Source organism: Oenanthe melanoleuca, chromosome Z (genome assembly GCF_029582105.1).
Source record: "Oenanthe melanoleuca isolate GR-GAL-2019-014 chromosome Z, OMel1.0, whole genome shotgun sequence".
NCBI classification, from domain to species: Eukaryota; Metazoa; Chordata; class Aves; order Passeriformes; family Muscicapidae; genus Oenanthe; species Oenanthe melanoleuca.
In genome coordinates, this window is record NC_079362.1 from 34902399 (window position 1) to 34918979 (window position 16581).

The following is a 16581-nucleotide window of genomic DNA, read 5'->3' on the forward strand; positions in this document are numbered from 1 at the left end:
GTTTCAGGATCTTTATTTTATTATGCAGAAAAGCTCTGAGCCACTTTGCCAAGTTCAGGTCTTTACATGTTGAGTGAGAAGTTACTGAGTCAAGAGGACACACATTCTTTTCCATTCTTCCCACAATTTTTTGATGAGTGGTGAATCTGCCTCACACTACTTGGTGAAAGAGCACCTCAGCTTGTGTTTCAGGTGTCTGGATCTAATTCAGAAAAAAACATATGCTACCTAAAGCCTTAAGGGAGCACACACGGTGCATCAGCTTCCACATAGGTAGTTATCAAGCACATACAGGGACTTGGATGCAAAACATATACAGATTAAGGGAGCTTGTTGGGACTTTCAGATGAAACTTCTGCCTTGCCTGGAAAAAAAGCACAAGTTTTTTTCTTACCCTGGCTTGTTTACAGAGAAGAACCAATTAGAGGAAACAGTGAAAAGTGACTATCCTCAGCAGTTTCCTATTTTACCCTAAAAGAAGACAAGCAAGAAGTTAGCCTTTCTCCTCCACTCACACCACCCCCATTCACTGGGCTGAGCTCCCCTTAAAACTGGCAGCTGCGATTGGAGCCTTGCAACCAGCTGAGCAATCAGAGCATAACACATTGCCTCTTGTTAGCTGAGCCACATTAACAGACTGTATTTCTGGTTCCTTGCCTCTGGCAGCTGCAAACCATATAAGTTTGCCTAGGCTGCAAATCACAGAATCACCAATCATTTCATTTGGAAAAGACCTCCAACATCATGGAGTCCAACCTTTGCCTGATCACCACCTTGCCAACTAGACCATGGCACCAAGTGCCACTCCCAGTGGCTTCCTGAACATCTCCAAGGATGGTGACTCTACTACCTCCCTGAGTGCACATTCCAATGTTTAACAGCCCTTTCCATGCAAAAGTTCCTTATGAGGGTATGAGGGCAGACAGTTGCCACAGTGAGAGACTCAGGTATGGTCAGCTAAAGCAACTCAGTGTGTAGCTGTCTTGACCACTTTTAACTGCTGGTACATACCTTCACTGACATGTTTATGGCTAGAAAAGAAATGGAGGAATCCTGTTGTGTTTATGAGTGTTTTATTCAAGTACAACTATTTAGTCACAATTAGTGGGTGTATTTTATTGCTCATTTGAAAAAGCAGACAATATATTTTAAAATTTGAAATTATAAGCTGATTTTCCCTTTTAAAATAAATCTTTTATTTTTTCACAAACACTGCCAATCCCAGAAATGATAGCTTTTTCTATCTGTTTTGTTTGGTATGTTAACTACCAAAAATTCTGAACCACAGAGTGGGAAGGATGCCATATGAACCATGAAAGGTTCATATAAATGTTGAGCTATTTCTGCCTGACCATTTCTTTCAGGCTCTGTCATGAGGCCCTGAGGGACAGCAGGAGAGGAAGAGGTTTTTGAAAGATAAAATTCTTGCCTATCTTTGGCTATGGGAGAAGGGATTTATAAAGGTAGTCAGTAATACAGGCAAGACTGTCACTGGAGAAAGAAATCAGGAGAATTGCCAGTATTTAGTAAGAAGGACATGAGAGAGATACTTGGAAAATGGTAAAGGCACCATGACTGCACTTTTGAAGACCTAACCATAAAAAAGCAGAATAAAAACTGTTGGTCAGAGCATGTTTGTCCAACACAGTTCAATCTTTTGAAGGCTTGAGTTCACTTGCAAGCATGGCTTGCTCTATACAGGGCTTGTTCTCACACACAATATGATTAGTACTCTGTTAGTAACGATGGAAGCTGAATACGTACCATTGCTGCCAGAAGAAGCCTGGCACATGACTGTCCTCTGACAAGAATTTGGCACATGCTTTCACAATGCAGCTGACTCTGCTGCTAGACCTGGTTTGAAGAGTTTGGCTTCTTACAGGTTCATGCTGCTGGCTACACAATTCCACTTTGGGCATACCAGTGTCTGTTGAGACACATGACAGTGGAGAGGCTTGAAACTCTGAAGTGGTACCAGAAGCATCTAACACAGATGACAGTGGATGTACTTGACATATCTTTGTTCCTTGAGAGGAATTGCTGTGGGGAACAGTTGAACTGTGTGTTATTAGAGTGCTTAATGAAAATGTCACAACTCTTTAGAATATAATGGTACTACTAATGTGGTCAGTCCTTCAGGATATCATTACTGTGCTAGAAGTTTTGGCCAAATCTTTTTATCATGTTTCTGCAATTCATCTGCTCCTGCATGAAATGTCACCAATAAAAACTGGAAGTTCTTACATCACATACCCTAAATGTACAATATTGAAACAGAAATTGCATGGTGTTCCCCTTATTGGTTCATATGCTTAGGAAAACAGATATTTGTGCTGATGTTTTATGTGTAAATATGCTTACTCTCAACATTTCCATGTGAGAACACATTATATTCTGTGCAAATTCAACAAAATTTCTTTTAGCATGTATTTTTCAACATTGCTTTGCTCCTTCTCACAATAGTGTTTTATGAGCAGAGTCCTGAGAAACAGAGCTTGAGAAAGAAAATTAACTTGTGGTTTTAAACTAACTGGATCTGCACCAAAATTCTGGATTAAATTTCTGGTTTTACCACATACTATATATATATGACCCGAGGCAAGGTATACTGTCTCTTTATGCTTCTATTTCTCATCTTGAAAGGAAGGATAATAATAGTTTCTCTATGTAACAGGATTCTTGTGAAGTAAAATCCATGAACGCTAATGATAATCGTCAGCAGAATGGAAATAACAATTGCAGCTATTCTTTGCAGGTATAAAATAATATGAAATGAAATATATATATATGAAATATAAAATAAATGAAATGTCCTGCACATGGGTCTCAGCAAACCCATGCAGTGCTGCAGGCTGGGGGAGGAGTACCCTGAGAGCTGCTTGGCAAAAAGGATTTGGGGGTGCTCGTTGAGAGCCAGCTCAGTGTGTGCCCAGGTGGCCAAGAAAGCCAATGAATTGTGAACCAAGAATGGTGTGGCCAGCAGGACAAGGGCAGTGGCCATCCTCCTGTGTTGCATTGCTGAGGCTGCACCTTGAGTCCAGTTTTGGCCCCCTCTTGCCTCCAGGACACTGAGGTGCTGGAGCTCATCCAGTGAGAGCCAACAGGGCTCACAAGAGGACTAGAAAACATGTCTTGTGAGAAATGGCAGAGGGAGCTGGGTTTGCTTAGTCATGAGAAGAGCAGGCCCAAGAGATGTCACTGCTCTCTACAGCTCCCTGAAAGGAGCTGTGGTGAGGTGGGGGTGGTTTCTTCTACTGTGCCTGCAGTGAGGGGATTACCTTCAGCTGAGACAGGAGAATCAGATTAGGTATTAGAAATTTTTCTTCACTGTGAGAGCATGTCAGGCATTGGAATAGGTTGTCCTGGGAGGTGGTGGATTCACCACCTCTGAAGGTGATTAAGAGGCATCTGGATGATGTGGGTTAGTGGTTTAGGGGTTACAGCAATAGCACTAGGTTGATGGTTGGACTTGACAATCTCAGAGATCTCTTCCAATCTTGATGATTCTAGGGTTCTAAATAAGGGTGTTCATCATCTAAACACAGCAGAGACACCATCTGCAGGGCACTGAGCAGAAAATGGTTTTCAGTGACTGGCTTTTGAAGGGAAGATCAGTGTCAGAGCAAAGTGCTTCTCACACTATGTCCTTCTCAAAGCAAACAAGACCTAAGTATATTGGTGGGCACAATGCCCTCTTAGAAAAATATCAAAAACTGTAAAAACAGTCTGGGGAAATAAGAAACCATAAACACACTGACAATTAAAAAAAAAAAAAAAAGTATATTGCCATATCTTTCACATTAAGTCATGCTACCGAACCATGGATGATGTGCAAAACCAGAAGCCGTGCACAGGCGAGATGGCTACCTAAGTCTCTCTGTAAAGAACCACGGCTTGAAAGCAACGGTGTCACTATGTATAGCTTCCAGCCATACTTCTGCACTCAGCAAGGAGTACCTGCTATTGCATGTTCATCGTGCTTCACATTAGAGTCATGTTTGCCACCTTCAGCATTTTTCCCTTATCTTTTACATCTAAAAGACAGTGTATGATCTGTGGAATGGAGCTGAGATAGCTCTCTTCAAGACTCGCAGCGGCACCATACCTATTTTTGAATCAGTAAACCAGCTACAGGTGCGAGGCACCCACGATGACTCACCACCTCTCTGTCAGCAACTTAAAGAGACTCCGGGGGAACGATGGTCGTGAGAAATTTTACCGGCACGCAGAGTGAGCTTGCTTGTCAACAGCTGGAGGTCAAAAGACAAGTCCCCTTACCATTTCCTTGTCCGACCACCAGCACACCAGCTTTCGTGACCTGCTTTCCGCTACTCTTGAAGGCCGTGGCGATGCCAGCGCATTTTGCTTAGGGCACGGCCACGCAGGGCGGGAGTGGAGCGGAGGAACGGGGCGGGCAGGGAGCGCTGAGGGGGGAGCGGGCCGGGCAGGGAGCGCTGAGGGGGGAGCGGAGCGGGCAGGGAGCGCTGAGGGGCGAGCGGAGCGGAGCGGGCCGGGCAGGGAGCGCTGCGGAGCTGGCGGAGGTTGGACCGGGCGGAGGCGGCGGAGGAGGAGCGGGCGGCACAGCGATAGCGCTGACGGGCAGCGGCAGCCGCTCTTTGTCCCCTCCCCTCCCCGGCGCGCCCAGCCCAGCCGGCAGCGCGGAGCGGAGCGGGCCGCCCTGGAGATTCCTTCCCCGCGCCGCCGAGGTCGCCATCTTCGCCCCCGAGCTCGCCTCGGACGCTGCCGGCCGGGCTCCCGGGGAGCCGCCGGGAGCCTGCGCCGCGCCTGCCCGCTGCATGTGACCGGCGGGCGGTAGCGGCCTCCTCCGCGGATCTCGGCTGCGTCCTCCTCCGCCCCCGGCGCGGCGGGGAGGGGGCGCGGGGCGCCCGGCGGCGGGAGACGGAGGTGCCGGGGCGCGGCGGGCACACAAAGGAGCGGGCGCCGCCGTGGGCAGCGGTGAGTGGCGGGCAGGGCTGCGGGGATCCCCGCTCTCGCCAGCCTTCCCTGTACCTGCCGGTGGGCTGGGCTGGGCCACTCCCTTTCCCGGGGGCCCTCTGGGAGCGGTCGGCGCGTCGTGTTGCGCCGCCGCCGGGGACCGCCGGTGTTTCCCGCACCGGCTGCCCCGCGGCCGGGCAGCGGCGAGCGAGGGCCGAGCGAGGTGCCCGGGGGCGGCGGGGCCGGTGCTGGGCGGGGCGATGCGGGGGAGGCTCCGGCCGCGCCGCCTCGGCAGCGGCAGTGCCGCGGGCGCGGCGGGCGATGCTCAGCCGTAATCCCGCTTGACGCCCGGACAAAGAGGAGCGAGCAACACATTTTGTGGTGGGCGATTTAAAAAAAAAAAAAAAAATAAAAATGAAGGGGGATTTGTGTTTCCTGGGTTTTGTGGGTTTTGTTTTTTGGATTTTTTTTTTTTAGGTTTGTTGTGAGGCTTTTGGGGCTGGGTTTGGGGTCGGTTTTTTTGGTTCTTTTTTAACGCTCTGCCCCCCCGCCCCGTGGCCGGGCGTGCGCCGGAGCGCAGGTGCCGCGGCGGGCCCGGGTCTGGCTGAGCCCGGGTCTGGCTGAGCCCGGGTCTGGCTGAGCCCGGCGCGGGCAGGGCGTGGTGCCGCGGCGGGGATGCCGCGACGCCTCCATCCATCCCTCCATCCCTTCCTGCATCCCCCCGTGTCCCCGAGCGCCGCCCGGAGCCCCCGGGCAGGGGAGCCGGGCCCTCCCGGCAGGGCGAGGAGGGCGCTGGGGTGCCGCGGCCATGGCTTCGGTGCGCGTCCGGAGAGGTAAATCGGCGTTCGACAGCGGCTGTTTGAAATGTGGCGCTTGTCTGCTGGGGTGAGCGGGTGGGTTTCGGGCAGCTCCTCCGGGTGTGTGACCCTGTGCGCTTACCAGAACCGTAACTCTTCCGCAGGAGAGCGTTCCAGGCGAACGTGAGGCCCTGTGACATTTAACTCTAAGCTGGATATGCATTAAACTGTAAGTTTTCCAGTTTTGTTTCTGAACTTGGATTGATGAATGGCGTGGTTATTTCATGTCTGCGAGGCAAAAGCTTGAGAAGTTATTTAAGTGAGACCCTAGGTAGACTTTTTCCATGCTGTTGCATATATATGTCTCTCTCCTAGATGGCAATAACTGGCTAGAAAATAAAAAAGTAAAGAAAATGTGGGAGAAAGTGATGCCTTAAGCACTTGCTTTAGGTATGGTAATGGGTCTTACATAATCCTCCAGCGCTTACAGTCACCTTTTAGACTTTAATCAGTGTATTTCCTACACCTGTAATACTAGTGTGTTTCCCTATTTTTCACTGAAATAACTGAGATTAGATGCTGCTTTTTCCTCACTCATAAGGCATATTTAGTCAAGTGTTTTATTAAGGTGATCTGATTAATAGCACCTTGTTGAAGGTATAGGTTTAATTTTGAGGGTTTTTTACAGTGTTAAAATATAGATTAATTTTTAAAGGTGTAATTAAATATTAAATTTCTACGGTAATAATGGGGTTTTTTGAAGGGTAAAAGGGACTATTGAAGATAAAATTGCAGGAAATAATCAAGCAAATGACTACAACCACTAATGAAATAAGTAGCAGATCAAAAAAGCAGTGAGATAATTCACTGTACAAATAGTATATACATAAACTTCATTGTATGTCAATAGGTACATCACTGCTCTTTTAAATTTGGGTTCTCCCATAAACTTGAGCGAGAAGCTGGAACCTAGATATAGTGTCTGGGCATCTAAAATGATTTTGCTTTTGCTATCAAGTGTGAGTTATTCAATGTTCAAGACACTTCCTAGTGAAGTTTCTCTGTATCTCTAGGCCAGAGTTGTATAGTTTACAAATTACATCAAGCAGTCCATATAATGTTATATAGCATTTTTGCACCAGAGGAAGGAAGAACTCTGAAACTGTTGCAATATGTAGCTTGCCCAGAAAAACTACAATTAAATTATCTTCTATTCAAAGGCTGTGTTGCAAAAAAATAATTGTCAATTTACTTGTGCTGTCATGTAATGATACAAAATTCATTTATTTTGGAGCCTGCTAGTAATTTCGATGCTATGAGTTTTTTGGAAGTTCTGTAGTGGCTTGGTGTGCAGTGTGGCAGTTTGTGAGAAGTCCTGAGGACATGGTGGCTGATCACAAAAGGGAAAAGACAGTTAGAAATGTTTCAAATATCCCATAATGAAAAAAAAAAACAAAAAACAAACTAATTTAGAAAGAGGAAAATGAGATGAGAAATTGAGTGTGTGTTCCAGCTTTCTGCATATTTTACTGTCTTTTTTAACCTGTGTATCAGAGCTTTCATTGCAGTGATAAAATAGTAACCCTAAAGTGGTTTCAGAAAATCAGATCATGTACCATGGAGTTGTTACAGTAAATAAGAAGGATTAAATATCTCATTTAATCTCTTTCCCCAACAAGGGGTTGCTTCTCTAGGAGTAATGGTTGTTGGTGGTGAAATAGCACTAATCAACAGTTGTTGCTGTAATTGATTGTCCACTGCAGAGGAGTCCATGTAACACTCATTAACTTAAGCAAGCTTCCACAAACCATTAAGATACTTGTGCCAGACCTTTTGAACCTGTGGTGGGGCATGAAGGGGCTTCTTTTTTTGCCTCTTGACTTTCTCCTCACTAGAATTACAGAGCACTGTTAAAAAATACTTTTTCCTTTACACCACTGACAAGAACATATTTCCTTCTGTGATATATCTTTGAGGTGACAGTTTCTTGAAGTTCAGGATGGTTTTTTTCAAATTATTAGGAATAGCACTGAGATACTTGCTTTGCTTAATGTGATTTATAGACCTACCTTTTAGGCATGAAGCATAATGTGAAATTAAATGACTCAATAATGGAAAAAAAGAGCCGTGGTGTTGAAGTGCTCCCTGGAGATACTGCTCCTGTTGAATTTTTTTGTTGTTGTTGCTTTCATTTTCAGTGAACTTAGCTTGACAAATTAAATGTAAACTTGGCATACCAACCTGCTAAGGAAAATCTTGTGCCTATCTGTTTTGCATACTCTGTTGTGTTTCGTTTTAGAGCCCACTGGGTTCTGGTCAGTATCAGTGAGTGCTTGGTTAGAATTAAAATGTGACTAATTTTCACTTTTAAGTGCAAATTTCTTTGCCTATGCAAATCAGTTTTCAGCAACACAGTTGCAGCTCTTGATTGCACTTGACAGTCTGAGTCCAGGTAGTGAATGGCAGTTTATCATGTTATTCATTAGGGCAATGCATGTTTTTCCTAGGTAAGATTCTAGCAAGCAATTATAGACTGTAGCCTTACGTAAACATATGTGAACGCTTATCTTTGGTCACCGCCTCACCCCTGGGTGTGTGTTTCTCGTTCTTCGCCTCTGTGTGTGTGTAGATAGAGAAAGTGGATGGAGGCTTGTGCCATATTCATTAAAATGCTTGTCACTACCACATCGTTTAAAATTAGCTGTCCTGTGTCTCCTAGTTTTAATATTTGCCTTGTATTGTATAGCTAATAAAAGAGTTTTAAAGGAACTTAGGGTGTTGTGAAAGTGTTAATCACTGTTTTCATACTTTAAAAGTGAGAGAATTGCTTTCTTATATATTCTGAAAGACTGTGGACAATTGACTGCTGGAATATGAATGCCTGTCTCTCAATTTTATCAATGCTCAAAGTATATTTAGCAGGGTTAACATGAAGGAATTATTTTAATATTATAGCTGCTGTATTACTTTTGTGTTAAAAAGTACTGAAGCAAAATGTATTTGATGACTGCACAAATTTTTTTAATAGACTAGATGTAGATGCGCTAGAAAAGCAGGCACATGGTGTTCTTTTCTGTAACTAAGCCTGGGAAGAAAATAAAGGAGGGGGGGGATGGAATGCTGCTCTGAAGGATGCTCGTCTTGAGGCAGGTGGATTGGATTAATTTTTCTTTAAAGAACATCAGTTGATCTGAAGAGAGGCTTTTGAGTTTTTCCCTGTGACATAAAGGTTTCATGTTATTTTGATCTTGCATGATGAGCGTCTCATTTTATTGTATGACTAGCAATGATAAGAAACTATGACGAGTTCAAGGAAGAAGCAACCTGAAGCAATTAAATGTGGGTAAGAGAGCAATCAGACAGCTGCACTGAACATGTTTAAGTGGGGGCTTCACATAAAAGGCAGATTGAAGAGTAAGTTTAGCAGTGAGAAAGCTGCCCATTAGTAGCAAAGTGAATGTAGGAAAATTAGGCTGGTGATTGTCCTACGAGAGGGTCTTGGCTCAATGCCCATTACATAGATGGGTAGCTCTGCCTCAGGACTCCTTTGGTCTTTCTCAAATTGAATGTTTTGTGTGTGCTTAGAAGTGGGTGTGTGAGATGAGTCTGCTAGACCAAGGGTAGTTATAAGAGGGACAATAGTTTCTGGTGAGTGCTTCGCCTCAACTCCAAGGGGAAGAGGAGCTCTCTTGTCTGTGTAAAAGACAAAGTTAAGGGAATGCAGACCTACTTCAAAGTAGTCTTGCATGTTCTTTGTCAGTATCACATTAACAGAACAGCTTAGGAAAGAGGTATAAAGAGGAAGACGTAAGATGTCAGTGTAGTTGTCAGCAGGTTTTGCAGGCTTCTTCCTGGAAACATAACTGAACTGTATTAACTTCCTCTTCTAATTTATTTAGTTTTCTTTCTGGTGTTTTTTGTTTTGGTTTTGGTTTTTGGTGTTCTTTATTTGTTTGGCTTTTTTAAAATTTTTTTTACTGTGGGACATCAGAGGGAGAGCTAGCTGCTGGTGTGACTCTTGGGGATAGCCTGTGCATGGCTGGGAGTTGGACTTAATTATCACAGCATATTCTGTGATTCAGTGGTGCCTTCTGTCTGCATGTGCAGGTGCATGGGAGGAAGCAAGCTGCTGGTAATTGCACTGTCTGAAGAGCTAGTAACTGCTACACAGCTTGCTTCTGTGTTATGGCTAAACTATATTCAACAAACAGCTGAAATGGGTCTCTGTGAATTGTGTTCAACAGTTTACTTATTTGGCTGATGCTGAAAGTAGGGGTCATATTATAGGCTGGCATGTAGTAATGCAAGAGGTCTATTGAGTTGCAGTTACCTGAGCCCTTGATCTGATAGTTATTAGAAAGCAGTTACCTCAGTTCTTCACTGGACAGGATTTTAATCCTTTCCCCACCATACATAAATTTTAACAGAAGTGTGCTGGCCTGTGATGAGGTTTGTTTGCACTGCATAAACCAATGCCTCTGTGTTGGGGAAGAGGTGCTGGAGGAGAAACTGCAGTTCATCCTTATAGAAAAGGAGAAACTTTAATCTATACAGTAAGGGCCTTGTAATGCTGAGAGTTTTGTACATGGAAATTACCTCTCTGATCTAATAATTTTTCACAGCTAGACAGTTAAAGTGCTTTGAGTTGCAGTTTAGGCAAGCAGGGATAAAATATTGCAAGTATCTCTAGCCATTTAGGCTAAAAGAGAGAGCTATTTGTTTTATTAGTATATGAATAGTACAAGGTCAAAACTGTGCATGAACCAAGTAGCTGATTACAGACTGCATCATGGTTTGCTGGATATTTTGGTATCTTGTACTTTTTTACAAATTGCTGTACAACTCAACCTGTTTTCTTCTGACTGTACGTGCCTTGAACTTTATCAGTTATTACAAAAAGTTCAAAAATGTTTCCTTAGGAAGATTTTATTTTCACAGAATAGAATGTATTGTCACCAAAGCCTCCCCAGTTAAAATCCCAATTGTCCTCACAGAAAAAAATAAATGTGTGCTTTTAGATTGAGGTTTGTGAATTCAGTCTTAAATTTAGTATTTAGTACCTTTTCTGTCTTAAAGTTCTGGCTTGTCTTTGTATGGGCTTGATATACTTTTCCCATGCTTCATTTTTGGAATGGGACATTTATTCATCTTTTTTTTGTTCTCACTGAATTTGGAGACCAACTGTTTAAATCTCATGGCAAAATAGGACTTTTCTAATTTGCAGCTGGCTTCCTTGTCAAAACAGTTCACACTGCTTAGTACTGAAATATTATATGCAGAAAGTGTCTTGTTACATTCATTGGTTGCTTTTATCTTACAACTCATATTCAATAAATCTTGTGCTGTCTGATAACATCTCTTTTAATTGGCCCCATGTGATGCAGCTATTAGCATCAAACACCAGTTGCTAGAGGAATTCCACCTACTCCTTTAAAGCTTCCTGAGAACAATTTTTCACTTGAGCTCAACTACCTATTTCTTCTCTTAACCCTTCAAGTGAATGGTATCTTGCTCTGGTATGTTTGCACTGAAGTCCTTTTCTAGTAAGATGAGTTTTATAATGTTTGTTCTGCCCTGATATAGTTAAAAAACCCTTAAAATTGATGTAAGAATGTAGTTTCAAGTTAAGCAGTCCTGTTCACTTGAACTGTATAAACAGATTTTGAGATACAGTAGAAGCTGTTTCCTCCAGCCAAAATTATGTGTTAAGTATTTCAGAAATAGAAGTTTACCCATTTTATTTGGTAGACATACTCAAAAAGTCTGTATACAGTGGACTGGAAGAAAGGCTTAAAATGCATATTTAAGTAACTTCAAATTTTTAAGGGGATGAAGAAGGGAGCAGGGAGTAGTCTTCACCAGTTGGGTTATTTTTGGTATTTCACGCACTCCTTGCTCATCTGATTTTTTCCTCAAGCATATGGAAGGAATAATTTGCAGAGGTGATAGAGAACTAATTTTTGATGCATTCTGTTATTTTACTTCTTTTTGGTTGGCTGTTCTGGTCCTATCAAAAAGCACTTTGCACAGATGTTTAGGTCATGTTCTTACAGTACGAGCATGTCACTAGTACAGCCAGGGGTTTGCTACATAGTCTTTATTTCAGTGTTGAAATAGTGACTTTTTGTGAAGGATAAATCTAGATGTGTTGAGCTATTTTCTGTAATTGTACCTTGTTTTATTCTAAGCTGTCTTGTAAGTGGCAAAGCCTTGTGGTACTCTTCAAAAATCTTAGTTTAACTTGAGACTGCATTGAGATGGATTTGAAGGGCAGTATGTTAGTACAGGCAGTTTCACTTTGTTGTGAAACATGTGGACCATCCTCCAGGGCCTACTGTCTCCAAGCTTCCTGTAATCTTTTTCTGTAGAAGAACCTCTAAATCCCTGCACTGGTGCCTTTATGTTCCATGAGTTATTGTTAAGTGGCACTTTCACTTAGCACAGGCCTTTCTTGGGAAGTCAGCAGGAGTGGTGACTCCTTTCAGCTCTAAGCATTGCAGGTCAAACCCTGGCTATGATTAAATTAGTGGTGAAGCTTTCATTGAGATCCTAAATTCATCACGGTTTAAAGTCAGCAAAGCAAGTTAACCGCATCTCTGCAAGAATGCATTTGCAAGGGTGATACTGGCCATCAGCCAGCAGTTATGGTGCAGTCTTATTCCTTGTATTTATTCAGTAGAATTGCAGGTAGTTGGATCCAGAGGTGCTTACAAACCAAAGTGTGAGCATTATCAGCTTATATACAGAAAAATACAGATATTGGAGGTTGTGGTGGATTTGGTTTTTAATGTATTTATTATTTGGTTGAAGTACAGTTGTCACCTTTGCTCCCAGTCCTTTGTCCTCTGTGTTATCAGGAGATATATATATAGATATATTCACAGTAAGATGATCCTTATTTCTTAAGATTATTTTATTATTATTTAGTTCAGTTGAAAATTGTATTAGCAAAAGGAAACTGCATGAAGAATGATCCCGCTTGGGAGAAACTTACAGCAGGCTCAGACCTGTGATAGTCCAAACAAGTGTGCATTTTAGTGAAATAGTGTGTAAATTAGGAATTACAATAAACTGTTGTTCTGAATGTGACACTTCCACAGATCAGATAGGTACTCAAATATTGATATAGATAATGGGTGATTCTAGATTATGCTTTTTATACTGTGTATATGCTACCTCCTTTTTCAAATTCTTAAACTTTGTTCTTTTTTTTTTTTTTTTTTTTCAAGGACAGAAAGTGTGATCTGAAAGCTTTGTTGCTTTGTTTCTACTGGTTGAAATCATATCCAGATATTTTTGTCATTGTTCTTCTGTACAAACAATTTTATCAAGCTATTTGTGACTTACTTCTTTTAAAATGTAACTTAATTTGTATCTGCATCTATTCAAAGATGCTGAGGGCATTTCAAATACTGTACTGTTCTGAAGTCCCAGGCAGCAAATTTTGCAGATCACCATGGTAATGTGCGTGTGTGTATGTGGGAGGGAGGCTAAAGTTGGAATCTGCATTAACAGAATCTGTTAATATTACATATGCTCAGTGGCACTCGTACTGCTTGTTCTTCGACATGCGTGTTCTTTGGCTGCATGTTCTTTGCCTAATTAAAAACAAAGTAATACGATGGAATTAAAAGCCTGTATTGTCTGATCTTAATTTTTTTTCTTTTTGGGGTGTGTGTGTTTCTGAAACTAATCTACAGAAATAATCAGATATGGTTAATTGTGGAATCTTCTTTCTGTTCAGAAAATGGCATATAATAATCTTGTAAACTAGCAAAGAAGCTCCACAATTTCTTTGTTCCCTCTCTGATAACCTATAGATAGATTTTAAAAGTCATTGTGTTACAGCCAGAGATATCTACCAAGAACACTTACTACTGATAATGTATGTCATGGTGATTTCTGCCAAAACATTGTAAATATTTGAGGTTCTTGATTTTGGTTAAGCCTATTTGGCTTCTTTTGTATTTGCAGTTGTTTTCTCAGTTACGAAGTTTGTTCTGATGTATCATTAATGCTAGTTTGGTTAGTTTGTTTTTTTTTTTTAATGCAGAGGAACTGTGTTGTGTTCTGAAACTGGTTCAGACCTTAGCCAGTTCTGATGACAGATAAACTTATAAATGCCTATAAATTTGTAGGAAAAGTGGACAATAGAACAGTTAAAGCTGGCTTTTCTTGTCTCTTTATTACTGTAGCCTAAATAAAGTTGGAAAAATTGGTGACTTGCATTAAGAATGATGTATTTTCCCTATTACTATATTGATTGTCTCTAATCTCAAAGTATAAACAATGAAGACTGTGAAGGATGTAGAGGGGAAGAAGTACGAGGAGTGGCTGAGGTCACTTAGTTTGCTGAGCCTGGAGGAGACTGAGGGGAGACAGAGACCTCATTGCAGCCTACAATGAGGGGAAGAGGAGCAGCAGGCACTGGTCTCTGTGATGACCAGTGACAGGACCCGAGGGAAGCTGCTGTGCTAGAAGGGGTTTAGGAGTTAGGAAAAGGTTTTTTATCCAGAGTGTGGTTGGTTCCTGGAAAAGGCTCCTTTAGGAAGCAGTCACAGCATCAAGCCTGACAGAGTCCAGAAGTGTTTGGACAGTGCTCCTGGCCACATGGTATGTGTGACTCTTGGGGCTGTCATGGTGATCCATGTGGTTCCCTTTCAGTTCAGCATATTTTATGATTCTATGAAATTTAAATTACTTGCAATAACTTACTAATTTAAAAATGACCTACTGACCCACTGCTATTGAGAATTTCAGGCATTGATACAGGTTCAAAATCCAGACCAAGTCATTATGACTTTTGTTAGATGGCCTGAGAGAGTGGGCTTCTTAACTCTTTCATTGCATAGATAAACCTTATAGCAAAACAGCTGAGTAGGGTGGAGTTGATGTGCTCTTGTTGCATCAGGGTTCAGATAAGTTAGGAGGTTCATCAGAGCTGCCTTTACACCAGCAGAACAGAGTTGTTATTAGCCTGGCGTGACGTGAACATTCAGACTATCCTTAACTTGGGAGGTCATCTGGAGATCTGAGCCATCTGTGTGTGCATTCACATTACTTGGCGCATTTGTTTTTACAGTGCTATTCACTTGTTGTATGCAATCTGTCATCGTAATAACGCTTATTACTGTGATATTTTTCCTTCAAAATGCCAGGCCTCTTTTTGAGAGTGCAAGTGTGGGAAGTGATGACTTTGACAGTCTTTGCCTTGGGAAAACAAGCTGTTTTTGTGAGGGCTGAGCATCACTATGTATGCAGTGTAATCATTTGTGTATCTAGAGACTTGCTAGGTCCTTTTTTGCTTTTTGAGGAGGAAGATACTTGCCATCCACTAGACTATCTCTCTTTCTAGTTCTTTAACAGACAAAACTTGAGGGTCAGCAGGACTTGAGACAGTGAACTGTTGTAGTTTTGGGTGGGATTTTTTTCATTTCATAATTCCCTTGACCTGCCTACTTCTGTTAGTACAGTGTCTGTAGTAGCACACAGGTTGGTTGTCACCAGGGTGATTTAAAACAGACAGATAAAGGATTTTTCATATTAGATTTTGAAGAAAAATTTAAGTAAACTACAACCTTTATCTGATGAATCAATGAAGTTACTCATGTCAGGTTTTCAAAGTCTGTATTGGCAGGTGTGAAAACAGAGTACCTTCTTTGAAAAGCATGCTAGTAAATGCACCTTACTCCCACTCCTTAGGAAAAGAGAAAAGTCTATGGTAGTAAAATAATCTGAGAAAGAAATATTAGCACACAGATACCTTTTCTTTCACTTTAGAAAGATTTAGCCTCTCAAACTTTGTAATACATACTGAGTTTTTCCATATTCAAAATTCAGTGTGTCTAAATAAAGTGAAATACAAGGTTTCAGTCTTTATGTAGCTGAATTTCTTCACTTTCTGCTTCTGATCCCAAGGTATCTTTCAGTCTTCTCTGTAGTGTGTTCATACAGTGTTATGTGTTCATTTTCTAAAGCAGACATGTGTCTCTGATGAGCCAAGGAATTTCATTAGAAAGAGAAGGAATAGGAAAGCCTGATGCCAGTATGGATAAACATAACCTAGACACCAGTCTTCTGGGTGTCTGACTTCTACTAGTTTCTGGGAGAATTATTTGCCTTTTTTTTGAAATGTTGGTATTGCTATCTTCTGAGGATCTCTTGAGAACACTATTTGAGGTGAGGAAAAGGCATTTAGAGGTAAGTTTAAGTAGGCTACTGTCCCAAGTCCTCTTGTAGTTTAAGTTGATGAGTAAAAGTATCTTTCTCCTAAAGAAACAGAGTGTCTTTCTCCTAAAGACATGTCTTAAGTAAACTCCATCTCTAGTTTGTCCTCTAGGGAACTCTAATTTTGAAATTTATATCCCTCTGATAGGAATGGGAGAAACTAAAATGAGCCTTCACAACTTTTTTCATCTTACCTTTAATGTTATATACCTTATATTTGTTGCCGAATATGCAGACTCAAATTTCACTCAAATTTCACTGCTCCATTCATTATGGTACTGTGTAATTAACTGCTGTACCACTTACAAGCTTCGTAGTGAAATAATACAATGTGCTCTATGGGCTGTCTGTAATTTTCTTTATGTATCTGACCTTGCCTTTGACTAGAAGAGAAAGAGAATTGTAAATCTGTATGTATATATGGTATATGTCTATGGAGATAAAAAATACTTAGGTGCAAGATTAATAATTGGGGGTTTTTTCCATTTCTTAAAATAACTTTAAAAATGATGAAAAAGTTCTAATGAAGACAATGAAACCCAATGCAGACTTTAGATTTTTATTTTCTAATGGATAGAACAGCAAAACTGCTGAAGTTCACTGCTTTTGTTCTTCTAATGGA

General features: G+C 41.7%; 1 protein-coding gene across 4 annotated transcripts in view; it reads left to right on the forward strand.

Moving 5' to 3' along the window:
• Positions 1 to 4642: 4642 nt before the first annotated feature.
• Positions 4643 to 16581, forward strand: part of CDC42SE2 (CDC42 small effector 2) — a 79158-nt gene continuing 67219 nt past the window's right edge. For 2 of the 4 annotated variants that reach the window (XM_056514680.1, XM_056514682.1), the window contains exons 1-2: positions 4643 to 4956; positions 5897 to 5961. The gene's annotated coding sequence lies outside the window, so the exon portion shown is untranslated. Of the gene's footprint in view, positions 4957 to 5197; positions 5317 to 5896; positions 5962 to 16581 lie in introns of those variants that run through there. The other 2 variants (XM_056514683.1, XM_056514684.1) reach the window with 1 other exon arrangement.